Below are 18,452 nucleotides of genomic sequence, written 5' to 3' on the forward strand. Positions count from 1 at the left end.
GCATTTCTAGGAGGACTTTTTTGTTTTCTTGTTTTCCAACAGGACTTTGCAGAGCAAATGTTAACTATCCTTGGCTAATACATATTCTTGATATATATGCACACTAGATCAAAACACATGCAATGTTGCTTAATCTTGTTGGTCTTTCTTAATGAAAATATATCACTACAGCAGCCAGAATGAACTGTAGTCCTTAATGAAACTTAAGTCATGTAACCAAGATGGGTTTGTGTTGGTTTTTTTTTTTTTAAAGATAGATATAAAGTATTAGTCTAATTTTAATTGGGAAGGAGAATGCTACAGCTGCCAAGACGGGAACTCTGTAAGAGTATTAAAAGCTGTAAAAGTACAAATTATTTTAACAATAATTGCAAAACCCATTGCAACAGGAAAACTAACATGTTTTTGAGCTGTGTCTGTTAAGAGAAACAACCAGTGAGAATTTTAGGTCTGAGTCTGTAGAGCTATTATAAAATTCATAGAAAAAATTCAGAATATAAAATGGAGAAAAAAAAAAGTGAGACAATATTTTTCTGATAAGCTGTTCTTTTTTAAATATTTGTGGTAACAATCATTTTAGTTTGAAAAGATCCTCTAGAGTGCCCTGTTTATCCAGTAAAATTTAAGGAATCTCTGTTGGGGAGAGAAATCAAATGGGAAAATTCCTTATAATAAAATTAAAAACAAGCATGAGAACTCTGTAATTTTTAATGATTTTCTCTTAAGTAAGTTGTGTAGTACAGCTTCCTGCCACTCTAATGTACAATTCTTCTCAATCTTTTAGCCTTATTTTTTATTTTGATATATGTGTTTGTGAAATTTTGTTAATTTCTGCAGGAGTGTCCTGTAACATATTGATTATATTATTCAAGGTCACGTTATTGTTATCTGCTTTTTGACTATATCAATTCAAAAGTAAGGAGATATGTGGACTCTTTGGCAGTCATAAAACACCTTAGGCATGTAATCTGAAGTTAAGCATTTTAACTGATAATGAAATTCCTCTGGTAGCAATCTTCTGTGTTTTAAAATATTTTTCTATGCTGCAGAACTGGATAGTATCAGGCATAGTTCCCTTACTGTCTTCTCTGATTCTTCTTTAGCCCGTATCACTGTAAAGGTCCGGAATGGATCAGATGGTTAAGGTGTACCTTACATCTCTGAGCATCTAGCTGGGGTGGGATTCTTCAGACAGAATAAAAGAGGTGTGGGATGACATTCAGTTAATAGCATATCTATTGATTGGCTCCTGATAGAGGACAGCTTGCTTCAAGGGATATCATCTGCAGGCTAGATTACTGGCAGCATGAGTTGCCTAATACTCCTGTGGTACAAAAAAATTTTGCTTTTGGCTTTCCTTGGGAAAAGGAATGAAGGAAGGAATAAATAATAAGTATGGTAGTAAGAACCTGCTGAGAAAAAGCAATCTAATAAAAATGAGTGAAATCCTGGCACTGTTGATGTTAGTAACAAAAATACCATGCTCTGAAAAATTCCTGATATTCATTCAATGGTAGGAACTGTATTGTTAATAATACTTAATATCAATGACAGTGCCTCTCATAGGATGGATCTTTGACTCTTAGAACTTAGTTAAGGAGAAAATTACTTAGATGCATAGCCGTTGTGCAGTTCAGGGACCTTAGTTCACTTGGAAAGAAAAAGGTGACTTTATGATACAAACTACAGATGATAATAGCTGTAAGTGTGTTTAGTTAAGTTTCACTAACCAAAAGACACCTAATGCCAAAATAGGTTAACTCAAAGTTATGTTGGAAAACTTTGTCTCAAAAACAGAATAGTTTGATCTGAATTGAGTAAACAAAGGATAGCAGCAAATATACATACCTTGCTCTAGGGAATCAAAACTTTGTTAGGAACTTATGAAATGAAGAAACTGTGTTAACCTATTACTTTAATATTACAAAAAAATACTAAAATCTGAGTAAATAAATATGCTGTGAACATAGTGAAACTTGTGAGATTCTGAGCAACACAGGTAAATGCCCCATACCAAAAGAAAATTTAGGTCACTGATACACATCAGCACTGATTTATAAGCTTTGATGTCCATGAGAGCAGTTGCTACATTTGATTTAAATTATTTTGTTTGTTGGTTGTGTCTAACAGTCATCTAGTGATGGGACTACATAAGTATGGTGGGTATGAACATGCACTTGAATTTATTTCAATTTAAATTTAATCTCACACATGAGGTTATATGCTACTAATTAAACAATGGCGTAACTGCCAGTTTTCTTGATTTGTTGAATTATTTGGGCAGTTTTGTCAATGTGACATTTCATAAGGATGTGCATCTGAAATGTGGTTTCCTTCTTTTCTGTTGGTGAACTGAAAATTAAGAGTCAGGTATATTTAAGTACTGTGCATAGTTCTGTGGAAATACTGTCCTGGATTTTCATACAAGATTGGATTTTATGTGCCACAAGATACCACAAAAATGACATATTGTGTTTATCACTGCTCATGGATTTATTTATTTATTTATTTATTGTTAGGGATTGTTAGCACCAATTTACAGGTATATCTATATCACATAGTTTACATTTTGCCCTGTGGCAATGTCCACCATTGCACACCCTAGTTATTCACTGTGAAAAAATGTTTTGGGGGACAGCTTTTTTTGGTTGTTTCTAAAGTGAAATTTAAATGATGGTCTAGCTTTTAAAAAGTAAAACCTGACAATCACCTCTATCAAATAACATAACTGTATAATGATATGCAAATTTTGGGAATTATAACACTTATACTATCAATTTATCAATACAGACTGCGTGATGAATTGATTGAGATCAGCCCTGCAGAGAAGGACTTGGGGATACTGGTGGATGAAAAATTGGACATGAGCTGGCAATGTGCACTTGCAACCCAGAAAGACAACCATATCCTTGGTTGCAGGTCAAGGGAGGTGATTCTGCCTCTCTACTTTGCTCTTGTGAGATCGTACCTGGAGTCCTACATCCAGATCTGGGTTCCCATGTACAAGAAAGACATGGACCTGTTAGAGCAGGCCCAGAGGAATGTCATGAAAATGATCAGAAGGCTGGAACACCTCTCCTATGAGGAAAGGCTGAGAGAGTTGGGGTTATTCAGCCTGGAGAAATGTAGGCTCCGAGAAGACTTTATTGCAGCCTTTCAATATATAAAGGGGCTTATAAGAAAGATGGAGAAAGACTTTTTACCAGGGCCGGTAGTGACAGACAAGGGTTTTAGATTAGATAGGGCATAAGGAAGATGTTTTTTATGATGCAGGTGGTAAGACACTGGAACAGGTTGCCCAGAGAGGTTGTGCATGCCCCATCCCTGGACGTGTTCAAGGTCAGGCTGGATGGAGCTTTGAGCAACATAATGTAGTGGAAGATGTCCCTGCCCATGACAGCGTGACTGAACTAAATGATCTTTGATGGTCTCTTCCAACCCAAATCATTCTATGATTCTATGTCTTGAAAACTTTTTTAAAATACTAAACCAGGAATTAAATAGCTTTTGTAAGTTCAGTGTCACAAAAAAAAAGTGACTCTCATTGTACATTTCAATTTATTTTTTTAATGAATTTACCAAAACATTGCAGAAAGAACCATAGTATCAGGTCTATAGCGAAGAAATAGAGTGCTTTATGCTGACTTTCTCATTTGAAAAAAGGTCAGAAAATCAATTATTTTAAATCAAACATCTCACATTAAATATATTACAGGAAATGACTACCTTTAAAATAAAATAAAACCAAAGCAAAGATAATCTATTTCTAATACTATTTTTGCATAGCTGATGGCTTAATCTTATTCTTGAAAGCTACTAGGGAGGCAGTTGCTGAAACCTTTTTCTTGGCTGCTACATGTTTTGAAGAGGTGCAGTTGTGAAGAATGTTTGGTTTTGAACATGCTGAATATCACTATTACACCATTTGTTTTGCAGATACTTTTATAGCAGCAAAACAGCGAAACCTTCTGAGAAAGGGAGAGAAGGAAAAAAAAGAAAGAATCCTACCTGATGAAAATATGAAGTCACAAAATAAACAACATATCAAATTTTATCTGCTGAGTTCTCTGTAGCATACAGCTTTTGCAAGATTCTTAATGTCTCCATACTGTGTTGAGAAAGTTATGGAATTATGCCCTTCTAGGTATGAAGCAACCATCTATAAGTTTGTCCCTATCTAGGGGGACAGAGCTGAGTATGAAAGAGAAAGGATAGGAGAAAGTGGTAAGGATTAGTGAGGCAGGGGAACATATTTTACAGATATGAATGAAGTGTGGCAGGAAACTAGGACAAGGAAGCAATTAAATCTTCAACTGGAAGATGAGAAGCAGAATTTACTTGATGCAGAACAACTTTGGGAGCAAGGGAATGGATAACAAGCTGAGTATAGAGAATAAGTTTTCATAAGGTATTTTTTGCGTTATAAATAAAGCCTGCAGGCTGATGGATGTAAAACTCAAGGTCTCTTCAAAGTGCTAGTTGTGTATTATTTCCCCCTTAAACAATGTTATGTGCATCAGATACCTGGTCCTTCTGTGCATCTCATTTGTTGGAAGGTGAACGCTGAAGAATGCACTTTAAACTGGGTATTACACAAGCAGTGGTCAATATTTTTTCTTTCATCTTTCAGGAAATGCTAGTGACATGAGTAAGTTTGGCTAAAGATCAACAATCAGATTCATTCTTGAGTTCTTCGGTAAATTGGAAATAAAAAGCTCATTTACAAACTGTATGAATCTCTAAGAAGCAGGATCCAGTATGTCTTCTAAAAGATTTCCAAGTAATCCTGTAAACTGCAAGTGTGGAGGGAGGGAAAGAGCGTCTGACAGCCAGTATGTTTGGCTTTTTTTTTCTGATCAAATACGGTTTACAGTTGCTTTTTTCAACTGTAATGTCCTCTCCCTCATTAATTTATAATTTATAGATCTTAAGTCTTTCCTGTTGCTCTTCCGTGAGTATGCTTCTCGGTGGTCCTGCAGAATTCTCCAGCAATTGAACATATTTCATTACTCCTCAAAATTGTTTTCTTATTTTATAGTGTATGGATTTACACAGGACACTGGTTTATTAACATTTAGACATAAACTCCTATTTTCCTTGAAATCTGGTATATTCATGATACATATTAAATATGTGTTTTTAACAGTTGCTCATTCAGTGCAGTACCATAGCAAATGTTTATAACTTTACTATATTTTGTCACTTTATTAGTACCTCATCTTACCTTGCTGAATTATGCTTCACTTTGATGGAGATAAATTGAGCAAGTCTAGAATTTCAGAGTTAGAGGAAGGTTTCTCTTAGTGTTTTGATCAATACTACTTTTGCAGTAGTATTAAATTAAGGGTTCCAAACGACCATTCCAGTGTCACGTTCTGTGATGACACTGCTATCAAAATTCTGTCTCATGAAGACTATCGCACAGATTCCTCTAACAAAGATGGCATAAATCCAAAATACTCTGCACCTCAGGTGGTAAGAAACCAGGATGTATATGTTTTGAGTTTTGGCCAGTTAGAGGATTTTCAATGAAATTAGAATAATTCTCAATACCAGGTTTATTTCAAGGGAAATGCTGTAGCTGTATTCTTCTTTTCTCTTTTACACAGAATGTATCCCCAAATCCTCTTAATAATTTTGTGCCTAATTTGCATAACATTTCTTGTTATTTGCCTCAATCATTTCTCTGTCATTCTGAGGAGTTTTAGAAACCAGACTTTTCATAGAATACTGCTTTTTGCCATGGTGAGAACAATAAAGCATGGAGATACTTGACACGTTCTGGAAAACATCCTTTTTTCAGAAATTACTTGTCCACATTGATTAAGGAAGATAACAATACTGTGTCCTTCCAATATCTTTCCACCTTTCATCTTTTACATTTATGGGCAGTTGCAGAATTATGCATATACTGAAAATTTACATCAGTATAACAACTTTGTTTTCAAAAGTATGATTACATTAAAATATTTGTGTACCTGCTGCTCTTTAGCCTGAGCAACACAAGGCTCAGCCCAAAGTCCGTATATTTGTTCCTCTACTGTACTGTGGATCTGTTTGTTGTGAATAGACCATTTTGGCCTTCTCCACCCAATTTCGATCTAGGTCATGTCTGTCAGAGATGCTATAATAACAGGTTTTATTATCTTTCCAAAATACATCAACAGTACTGATGAGCTGATCTCTTCTGCAAATCCATCCTGTACACACTGACTCATCTTTCAAGAATGTTTTTTATGGTTTGAGAAGAGAATGTAGAAGTGATTGGGGTGTTTCATAAGAAAAGTTCTCCTAAATGTGAGAGGTTATTACAGACTCACACTCTTGTGCTTATTAACAGTACCTGCTCTGCATTTTGCCAATGTATAAAGTTAATTGCATAGTAGCAGAAATAAATGTGTAAGATTACTGTGTTGTCACTTCTCTTAGAATTAAATGAACTTTCAGGGAGGAATATAAGCACTGGACAGGCTTCAAATTACATAACTAGTTATTAAGAACAAATAATGTAATGTTTGGTCATTTTTGGTTAAACTTTTCCAGAAAATTTCTGCCTTTAAGATGCCTCTTTAGGCTAATAATTTGATTCTACTTTGTAAAAATTTTCTGGAAAAGATTGTCTGTAAGACGTTAATAAAGATAAAGATTTGTTCTCTAAATTATATTAATATTAATTATTTTAAATGCATAAATTATTCATTAGTAATTAAAGTTTCAAATATCAGTTGAGTTAGCTTATAACTAATTGGAAAAAATAGATTAGTGAAATGTAATTAAACAAGAAAAACTCTTTATGAAAATTACTATAAAATAGTTATTAGATACTGCATAATACTGTCGATAAACATTTGACTTTAAAAGAGGATTTAGAAGAAACATATTTTACACTGAGAACACAAAAGCATTGAAAGCCATGGCAAAATGCTTTACTTGCTTTTTAACTTTATTAGTCATATGGTAGTTTTAAAAAGGAGGTGAAGCATTTTGCCATGGCTTTCAGTTGCTTATATATATGGCATATATAAGAAAAAAGCAGCTGTGATGTGTGAGTGTTTGTTTTAATAGGACAATTGGACAAAATTCTGCATGACTTTGAAAGGAAAATGTCCCTGATTTTCTGTGACACATTTCTAGACACTGATAAAGATTGTATTTTAAGGTGCGTGTTTTAATTTGGCTACAGCTAGAGCAGGTTTCTAGGTCTGACAGGAAACTGAGGATACTTGGCTATTGTTCTTCCAGGTCTGAACATTTCAATAGGCAAAAAGAGGGCTATACATCCTGTCACTTCCAATCTATCCCATCTATTTTTCCCTTATTTTATTAAAGTAACATAGAGGTGCAAGAAACTAAGAAAACAGACAGATCTCTGCTTGGTTTTCCTCTGTAATTCCTGAAGACTTAATGCAAAATACTAGGTTAAACTAACGAAATTGTCTTCTTCCCATGCTGATTTGTTTCAACATTAAAACTTTCTCAGCTTGTGTGTAACGATGAAACCACTTTGAGAACAACTTACCCCATTTCATTCAAACGCAAGTGAATATTCACATGCTGTTTTTGCCAGCTACCACTTAGCTCTAATTTTAGTCCTCTTGAGAAGGATTCACTGTTCATTCTTGCTTGTTGTGAAACTCTCTGACTCAGAAGGAGGTCGTGGTCTCTATAGCCTGTTTTCTGTATATTAAACTACATTTATCAGCTATAGCATATCTCCCCTTTACCTCCTCATTCTCACTCGCTTTCTGTACAATACACAACACGTGAATGTGGTAGGGAAAGATTGAACTAAAACTTAATTGTGTTCCAGTCATAAAGAATTTTTAAAAAGTTATTTTTAATGGTTTAGGTCAATTTTACTTAAAGTATCTCTATTTTAGTTTTATAGCTGATACAAGTTATGTTTATTCTTCTGTTGGTGATTATGCACTCCTCTTTCTTACAGCAGTAGACATACAGTTGTACACATGATTGGATATTTAGAAATCCATGACTGACCCATAGAATTGTACTCCCTTGTACTGCCCATTCATAACTGGGTTTGGTTATGTGCATTACTCCTTGAATTGCCAGATAATAAAAATAAGACAAATAAAAATTATGTTTTAGAACATTTTTAATTGTTAACTGAAAATGCTAAATCCGAAGATTGTATAGCTATTTGAGTGAATGTAGTTTCTCATAACCCCAAATACAAAAGTAATATTTTGCAAATCAATTACTTTACAGTTAAGAAAACTATGGATTTCTGTTGTGGCTAGTCAATCCAGAAAAATTCCTCTTTTATTGTTAAATCACACAAGATCTTTTTTTTTACAAAGGTGTTATGAAACAGCACAAGGTGATTACTAACTGCAATCTATTAAGCTCATATCTCACTGTGTCATAAGATGAAATCATTGATCTCTTGACATATCTGAAAGTCATCTGATAGAGTAGTTCAGGAGTACCAACACAAACATGAATTAAGAAATCAATTAGTTAATCGATTTTTAAATTACTTTGAAAATCTATGCAAAAAAATCCATCAATTTTTGACTGCTTTCTCTGCTGGAAGAAAAAGCTGTCATTAGTGTATATTTTGACTCTGTTCCTCAAAACCAATGATAAAAACATCATTTTTTTCCTTTTCCTAGTAGAATGGTTAAATACTATTAGTGGATGAGTTCTTGTTTATTTCTTACATACGGAATTTTATTTATTTCTTAGATTTATTCCTCACATAAAAAAACCCAGAACCAAAAAGACAAACTATGAAGCAATAGCAGCAGTTACACTCTCTTAAAAGTTTGTTTTACTGACCTATTTAATGAATGTATGGAAAGTTGAGGCAATGTCTGCCTTGAGAGACTCTAGACCACTGTGGCCAATTCAAGGAAAAGTATTGTGCAACATAATTCTTGTTTAAAACAAAACCAAGACAGGCTATGGAAGAAAATAATGTTGCTATAATTTAGATCTCCATTATACAAAGGCTTGCATGTACTGCTGACACACATTTCAGGTGCATATAGAAGAGAATTAATAGAATCAGATGTGATCAGATCAGATCACAGAAGATGTGGCAAGGACATAGAAGCTCCAAGGAAGTGTGAGTTTTTTTATAATAAAACAACTTAACAATGAATATTTCATCATTGAATGTTTTAAGGGAACAAGAATTAGCAAAGTGTTAAGATTTTCATTGTCAACTAAAAACTGGTCATGCTATTCTCTTAACCTTGTTCTGGGAAGAAAAAAAAGTTAGAATCAGCAATAAAATATTCAAACTGCATGTATATGTCCATTTTAGTAGTGTAATTTGCTTCAGTAATAGGTCACTTAGCTAAATAATGTAACTTCATTTGTAAATGGGTTGCATAATTTTGTAACCATTAGTCACTAACATAAAGTTCACAAATGAAAAACACTATAATCAAATATCTTGCATCACTCATTATGAAAACAGAGTTTAAATTGTATTCTTAAGTAATGATTTTAAAGGTCTAGTGTGATTATAGCGATAATCTGCATTACATTTGACATTGGAAAATGTCATTAGTTTGGACCTCAACAGGAAGAGACTTTCTTTTTGTCTCTTTTTCTCTTTTTTCTTCCCCCTTTTCTTGTGTATCCACCTTGGTCTTCTAGGATTAGATAGGGCTTGTCTAAAAGTAATTGGTAGATTTCTACCTTTTTTCTGCAGCATCAAAGTATTTGTTTTTGGCAGAAATGTGAAAGTAGGCATTCTTCCTCGGATGTGAATGCAGTTGGGAATAGATTTCATCTCTGTTTGTGACTCAGATGCTCTCTGTAGTGGCACCAGTCCCCAGAGTTGTTTTTATGTGTGTATATATATGTGTGTATCTGTGTGTACATATATGCATATACTTAGTCCTTGTCACACTACAGCCTTTTCTTTCTGTAGTGCTTCTTATGTCTTTTTCTCTCTCTCCCACCTCCTTCATTGAAAATGATCATTCTATATCCATGTCATTTTGTCCAGCAGACAACATTGTTTTCTCTGAGAGAATCTCAGTGTTCAAAGAAAGAATGTCAATATATTTCAAAAGCAAAAAACAGCCCATGTTACATGTTAAACCCCAGTTAATTTAGATACAGTAGGTAAAAATCTGCAAAGGTGGCAACACTTACTAAACACCTAATACACACTGAAGAGTTAGGCACTAGTCTTCAGTCATCTATTCACATCTTCAGCATTTTTGTATGAACATTGGTGCTAGCGCACTATTTCAATTCGTATTATCATTAACGCTATTGTTTTCTTAATATTTTCTCTTAAAAAAAAACTTTAAAATCATGTTGTGTCTGGGATCATTCATGGATTTTACACTAGTATTTTTATAGTCTCTAAACAGGGATATTTTAGATAATCAAATTGCTTAATACAGCATTTTGCATTTTGGTACTGTAGGTAAGAGGTTTTTTTCAAAGATTCTAAAACAATTTGCCATATAATTAGGCACTTCCACCAGATGTTTAGCAAATGTGTTTTTAGATCTGGGAGTTCTTGGCTTCAGTAATATGTTGTGCTCATGGTGTTTTTTCTATTCCTTCAAATGTCTAGTATAGCAAAACCAAGTAAGTAATTCATTCTGTTTTATTATCTGAGAATTTTCCATTTAAAAATAAAAACAAGTTTATAATAAACCCTGATATTATTGTATGAATCAGTGTATATTTTCCTCTTACCTCCTCTCAGTTGCTGCTATTTTGAACCTGATATTTTACTTTTCACTGATTAAAGTTTGCCTAAATCATTGCCTTAAAATAAGGGTGGCAAGAGATGAAGAATGTGCTGTAAAATTTGTTTTGTTCCTTAGAATTTTGTCCCTGTGTCTCACCTATTAAAAAAAAAAAAAAGCTTTTAATATCCTACATGTATAGCTTCCACCTATGGGGTTCTTCTGTTAATTCCCCAAAGTCTTTAGTATTTAGTACTGCTTCCCAGTTAGCTCATCTTTACACCTGGTTATTGAAACAGCTCTTCCTACCTTTTATAAGGTGTCCTCCCAAGCACTGGACATGCTCCATTTTTTTAATCTTAAATGCAACAACTAAAACTAGCTATTCTGGTTTTGGTTTCATTGAAGATGACTGTTGCTGTAAAATTTAACTTTTAGCTTTACTTCTTGTCCATACATCTCTGGACACCTTAATGCTTATTGCTACAGTGTGTAATCAGGAAGTCATGATGCAATCCATCCCTGTTTTGGAAAAAATGGGCCTTCTTTTACTCTGTTTTCTTTTTTTTTTTCATTGTATTTTTAAAAAAATGCTATTTGCCATCCTAGCTCCTGAATTTCAACTTTGTGTTTGATAGTCTTAAAAGCCATTTTGTTTCAAGTTAGTGAATTTACTCAGGGTGCTGCATTGGTTTCTGACTGTCCAGTCTATTCCTACATTATCCTCTAAAAATACTAAAAATACTAATGCTGGCAATAAAGATTTCTTAATGCGCCTTAGAGCACTACAGATTAGTTTGAAGTTCTCAGACGCGCTTTGTGTGACTGTCCTTAGTAATGATGACAGTGGTTGTTTGGATAATACCTCTGAGCTCTGTGCCCACTTGATCACTTCCCACAGTATGTTCTTGTAGCTCTTAGGACCCAATAGCGAGACTCCAGCCCCATGCTATTTATTTCCCTAGAATTTCTACTGAACTCTTGACTTTTAACCTTAATGTTTTTATCTCCATCTTCTGGCATTACTCCTACATTAAGGCTTTTTGAGATGACTTCTTCATGAATACATAGTCCTGCATAATTCTGCAACTGAACAGGGTCCTTCTGTTTTGTTGCTTCTTGTTGCCTTCCCTAGGTCAGGATTAGTTTTTGGTTTAGCCAAGAATTGATTTGGCTGGGGTTTATTCACACACTTTTTTTTTTTTTTTCTTAATTATGATTTGGATTAATCAGGTGCAGTGATCAGGCCCTGATTCTTCTGGTGTCTCAGAGATGCTATAAGGATATGCACAGAGATCAGGTTCAATTGCCCTAGTGCAAAAGAGGATTTAAAGGTACATGTGTACAACACAGTTGTGGATGATGCTTGTGTACTGTGAGTTAATATTTCTCATTTTTGTGAAAAATTGTATTGTTGAGCATGAAAAAATAGGTAAATGTTGCAGGAGCCCTCATTTACACTAGCTATTCAAATCAATAGATGTATTATTTCTTATTTTCCCTATTACCTGTCTGTTTAGTCAGAATACTTACTGTTTTAAACATTGGAAAATGGTTTCATGTATAAGTAGTTTTAAAATACCTATTTTTTTCCTCTACTGGAGATTTACTCATGTTGTTATACAAATGCCTAAAAGAATGTTGGCTGCTTTTCTAATATAAATCAACAAACAGAAAGAAACTGTAATTTTGGATGTCAGGAGATCCTCTGGAGACCAAATAATTTTCACACTACTTATACCTGATTTGAGTAATTCTAATTCATTGATGTGAATGACTGTGTGAGCAATTCTGTTGCTGTCAATAATGAAATCAGAAGCCCAGGACCACAAAGAGAAGCCAGTGCTTCTGCATGTTTGCATTTCTTCTATTTTCTCAAAGCGATATCACCTGAGATTAGTGACGCAAGAAATTCAACAGGATAATCCTTCCTCTTCATTTCACGTCCCCTGACATTAGAGTATGAGAGTCTCTGTGGTATCTCAACACTTCCATGCTGCAACAGATTGCCTCACAGCATAGCGTTTTCATGGATAAAGTGACAGGAAAGCCCAAATGTTCTCTGTCCATGTAATCTTATGCCTATTTAAACTTGTGTTTTGACCTTCGAATCTTCTGCCCCACACTGAGACACACTACTTGTAAAGCTACAGAGATCTGGCAAAGAGGCATACTAAAGACACAGAAATCCTTTTCCATTCTTCCTTTGGTACTGTTTCTTTATAATATGCCATTGTGAAAGTCAGGTAACAACTGGTATTGTTTGTTTGGTTGAGTATCCAGGAATTCTGAATAATAAACTAAACCTAAAAACAAGTGGAAAAATGTAGGACTAGAAATCTTAGAGCACATTTAGTATGAAATTTAATTTACAGAGTCTTGAAAGAATCTCTACGTACACAGCAAGGTAAAAATGAAAACTTGATTTTGAAATCGCAAGGAAGGCACAGTTATTGCTTTGCATATAGCTAATTGTACTGAATAGGCAGTTCTTGTAGGTTTTATTTTACTTAGCTTTTTAAAAAGTACCTGGATACTGTCTGAGCAGTTACTGAATTTCTTGAGGGCTACCATTACCCAATATTTTTAGTGTAATACTACAGTAACTTCTGTGAATAGATGTGGACTTAAGTCTAGTTTAAGAAAAAGAAGATGCAAAAAAGAATAGATTTAAAAAAAAAAAACAAACACAAAACCCCAAACGAACCAGAATAGAAAGTTTATACTGAATTATCATGAAAAGTTTGTCTTGAAAAGGTGATTAAAAAAAAAAAAAAAATAACCACTGAAAAAAATCTGTTCAGGAGTTTAAAAAATTCAGTAAACCAAACTCAAAACATTCATTACAAATCCATTGCAAAGGTTATGATTGCAATAAATTTAAAATAAGAAAAACTAGCAAATTAAATGCAAAATACTGTTCACACAAATACCTACAATTTTCCCTTTTTTTTTTACATAGCCAAATAAAATTTGGAGGATAGCTATTAGTTCTTCCATTAAATAATTGATGGTCATGCCAGTGTTTTCACCATAAAAATAGGAAAGGGAGTTACCTGACTGCAGTTTTGTATTAAATTTATTGAAGTAACTCATAGAAAAACAAAAATTTCTAGCATAGCTTTAGTGGATCTGAATTGATAATAAGATAGAATCATAGAATCATAGAATTGTTCAGGTTGTTAAAGACCCTTAAGATCATTGAGTCCAACCGTTAACCTAGCACTGCCAAGTGCACCACTAAACCATGTCCTCAAGCACTATGTCTACCCTTCTTTTAAATACTTCCAGGGATGGAGACTCAACCACTTCCCTGGGCAGCCTGTTCCAGTGCCTGACTACCCTTTCAGTGAAGAAGTTTTTCCTAATATCCAGCCTAACATGATATATTCCTTCTTCTGTTCCCTTTTCAGTCTTTAAAAAGCACACAAACACTAACGTGAATAGTGGTAGAAAAGGCCTTCAATTTTTCCTGTGCAATATTTTTCCTCCTTACTCCTCCACAGAGGCCACATTTTGGAATTCAAAACTGAATAAAGCAATTTGAAAAGAAAGAGATCTCAAATTAACAGTTATGTTTATTTATCACCTTTAAATTTATAGAATTAAAACGTAAAGTATTTTAATCCATATTGTTATTTGACAAGTAGGATAGGATAGGGTAGGGTAGGGTAGGGTAGGGTAGGGTAGGATAGGATAGGATAGGATAGGATAGGATAGGATAGGATAGGATAGGATAGGATAGGATAGAACAGAACAGAACAGAACAGAACAGAACAAGATAGGATAGGACAGAATATAATAGAATAGAATATAAGTATAAATATAAATATAAATATAAATATAAATATAAATATAAATATAAATAGAAATAGAAATAGAAATAGAAATAGAAATAGAAATAGAAATAGAAATAGAAATAGAAATAGAAATAGAAATAGAAATAGAAATAAAGAATAGAATGGAATAGAATGCAATAGAATAGTTTAGTTCAGTTGGAAGGGTCCTACAAGGATCATCTAGTCCAACTATCTGACCAATTCAGGGTTGACCAAAAGTTAAAGCATGGTATTGAGAGCGTTGTCCAAATGCCTCTTTTTAAGGCACTGACAGGCATGGGGCATCCACCACCTCTCTAGGAAGCCTGTTCCAGTGTTTGATCACCCTCTTGGTAAAGAAATGTTTCCTGATATCAAGTCTGAACCTCTTCTGATGCAGCTTTGAACCATTCCCACAGGTCCTGTTGCTGGATCCGCCAGCTTTGTTGCCCTCTGGATGCATTCAAATACTTTAACACCCTTCTTAAATTGTGGGGTCCAGAACTGCACACAATACTCAAAGTGAGGTAACACCAATGCTAAATACAGTGTAATAATCACCTCTTTTGACCAGCTAGCTATGCTGTGTTTGATGTACCCCAGAATGCAGTTTGCTCTCTTGGCTGCCACGACACACTGCTGCCTCATATTGAGCCTGCTGCCAACCAGGACCCCCAGATCCCTTTCTGCAGGGCTGCTCTCCAGCCCCTCCTCTCCGAATTTATACTTATGTCTGGCGCTTCTTCTTCTCAGGTGCTGAACTCAGCATTTGTTCTTGTTAAATTTCATGCATATTGAGAATATGCTTTACAGTTTATTTTTTGTTTGTGTGTTTAATACAGTTTTTTTCAAGTGAAGGCTATTGAAACAGCTGCTTTTTATTCACAAAATACTATTTTGTTGTGGTGATTCCTGTTTTTTACAGAAAAAAAATCTTATAGTATATCTTGTCTCTTGTGCTTTTGGGGCTTCATCTATTACAGCATGGTTTCTGTTTCTGTCAAGGCAATTGTTTTGGGAAGTCTTTGTGTGAGAAAAAGAACCTGTCTTAATCAGCAGAAGACATCCACAGGGTTTTGAAAATAAGGACAGTGGCATTAAGACAGTGGAGAAAACTGTTGTCATTGATAACTCTCCACATATAGGCGTTTGGTGAGTATTTTTCATAGAATCATAGAATCATAGAATCGTCAAGGTTGGAAAAGACCCTTAAGATCATCGAGTCCAACCGTTAACCTAGCACTGCCAAGTCCATCTATACCATGTCCTCAAGCACCACATCTATCTGTTCTTTAAATACCTCTAGGGATGGAGACTCAGCCACTTCCCTGGGTAGTCTGTTCCAATGCCTGACCACCCTTTCGGTGAAGAAGTTTTTCCTAATATCTAACCTAAACCTCCCCTGGCACAGCTTGAGGCCGTTTCCTCTCGTCCTATCACTCGTTACTAGGGAGAAGAGACCGACCCCCACCTCACTATAACCTCCTTTCAAGAGGTTTTGAGAATCATGTGATTTTTATTCTAACTTTACTTTTCTTTATGTAATGATTTATGTTAAGAATGCTTCAGCCTGTTGATTAGCTTTCTTTGCACTGGTGTTGAGCCAGTGGGAAGTCTATTATCTGGAGACGTGGAAGATTTCTGAGGTCTGAGAGAAGCCCATGGTCATGGCCTAAGTACAAACTAACTGGTGAAACTTCATCACTGACCAGAATGATGGTATTATGGATAGAGATCTTTAATTCTGCCACTACTTATTATTTCATAAGATGTTGCCTGATTTGCTAAAAAAGAGAAAAAAATAGAGTGTATCTGTAGGGATTGGCCTTTCAGTAGTGTTATCTAGGAAAAATGGTAATGGGTGCATGCAGAGCACAATACTGGAACCAAAAAATATCAAGAAAATATTACACAGTGCTAGTGGTATGTGTGTTAATATTGTGCATGAGACTGTATCTCCATCAGTCATTCAGTAATGCCTTCTCTTGCAGGCAGTTTATGAAATTAGGTGGATCTCTCAAATAGCAATTCTCATGTGCAATCTGATCTTCATTTTACTCTTTAACAGCAGCATGAAATAAAAAACATTTGGAAGCTTAGTGTCAGGCTATACGGAACTGGTATGCTGAAATTTCCTTTTCTTTCTTCTCCTTTTGCATTTTGTTTTACTTATCATTCTGGGATTTTGCTATATATGATATAAACATATATATGTTTATGTATATGCTGCTTACAGGGTGCTTAGCTAGCTGATCCATACAATAAAGAGAGTGAAGATCAATTTTCAGTTGTAATTTCTTTGAGTTTATCAGATTAAGAAGCATGACAGAGTCCTTTTTACATAAAAAATAAATTCAGTGTATGCAGTGATATAAAATACACATTTCTACCCCAAAACATCTTCTCCAAGATCTCTCTTCTTTTTTTGCTGATAGAGTTATTTTCTGGAATATTGCCTTTTCCCCTGTCTTTTCTGATTTGAAATTACTAAAGAAAGTGTAAGTCTGTGGAGCATAGAAGAATTTTTGTAGTTGTATGTAGACTTTGTGGCAAAGTATAAAAAAAATTTCTTTTTTTAATTATAAATTGTGGTGAGCAGGGAGGGCAAGCCGGAAGAAAAAACCTATGGAAAATTCAGTTCTAATCACTAAAGCAAGTGGTAACTAGGATCTGTATTAGACAATTAGATCAGATCCGTTTGCACAGCTTTATGAAGCTTTCTCAACTGAAAATCTTCTCTACACAGGAAAACGAGTGTCTTTTACAAAACAGTAACAAACTTAAAATTGGATGACACAATATTAATTTTTATTGTAATCCTGTTGTTGCTGATGAGGGGGACATTTCTGGACCTTTTTTTTTCCACCCACAACTTTCAATGTATTATCTATTTGAAGCAGAAATAGGTTTAGAAATTTATATGATGGCATCAGTGAACTGTAGTAGAACAGTTGTTTTCACAAACATTCACAGATGACATGTATTTAAAGTATACTACAACTACAAGGAAAGCTGATGGTGACTTAGAGTTCTTGCACTGGTACAGTTGAGGTACATTTTGTGCTGGGGTTAAAGATTGGTCTGTAGGGAAGGGGACAAAATTCTATATCTGAATTCAATCTGAGCTATGATTTGCTTGATTTTTTATATGATAAGCTAACAGTTCGTGTTACTTACTAACTTACAATGTACAAATGATGAATTTATTTTTTTCAGCTGATTGTCAGTACTCTAGGGTAACAAAAACTTGGTTTGGCCTTGATTTTTAAATACCCTAGGAAAAATCAAGCAGATAAATAAATAGGGGCACTCGTACTCCAGGAGATTTAGTCCCAAATGAAGTCAGTTATTCTGACTGCTAAGCACTGTAGTCTTTTTATGAGGTGTGTAAGGAACGGCATAATTACATGATCTAAATGAACTTGTGCAGATAAAAAACACCTGAAAAGACCAAACAGTTGTTGAAGCATTGCTTAAAACACTTAGAGATGACTAGATATTCCTACAACATGTTTGTTTTTTTCAGCAAATTTTTTTCAGAAATATTGTAGGGAAGTGTCCAGGTTTCAGCTGGGATAGAGTTAGTTTTCTTCTTAGTAGCTCGTACAGTGCTGTGCTTTGGATTTAGGATGAGAATAATATTGATAAAACACTGATGTTTTTGTTCTTGCTGAGCAGAGTTTACACTAGTCAAGGACTTTTCAGCTTCTTGTGCTCTGCCAGGTGCACAAGAAGCTGGGAGGGGGCACAGCCAGGACAACTGACCCAGACTGGCTAAAGGCCATACCATATGACATCATGCTCAGTATATAAGCTGGGGGAAGAAGAAGGAAGGGGGAACATTCGGAGTGATGGCGTTTGTCTTCCCAAGTAACCGTTATGCATGATGGAGCCCTGCTGTCCTGGAGATGGCTGAGCACCTGCCTGCCGATGGGAAGTAGTGAATGAA

The sequence above is a fragment of the Nipponia nippon genome, unplaced genomic scaffold (genome assembly GCF_047370975.1).
Source record: "Nipponia nippon isolate SJK-2023a ecotype South Korea unplaced genomic scaffold, ASM4737097v1 scaffold_8, whole genome shotgun sequence".
Taxonomy (NCBI): Eukaryota; Metazoa; Chordata; class Aves; order Pelecaniformes; family Threskiornithidae; genus Nipponia; species Nipponia nippon.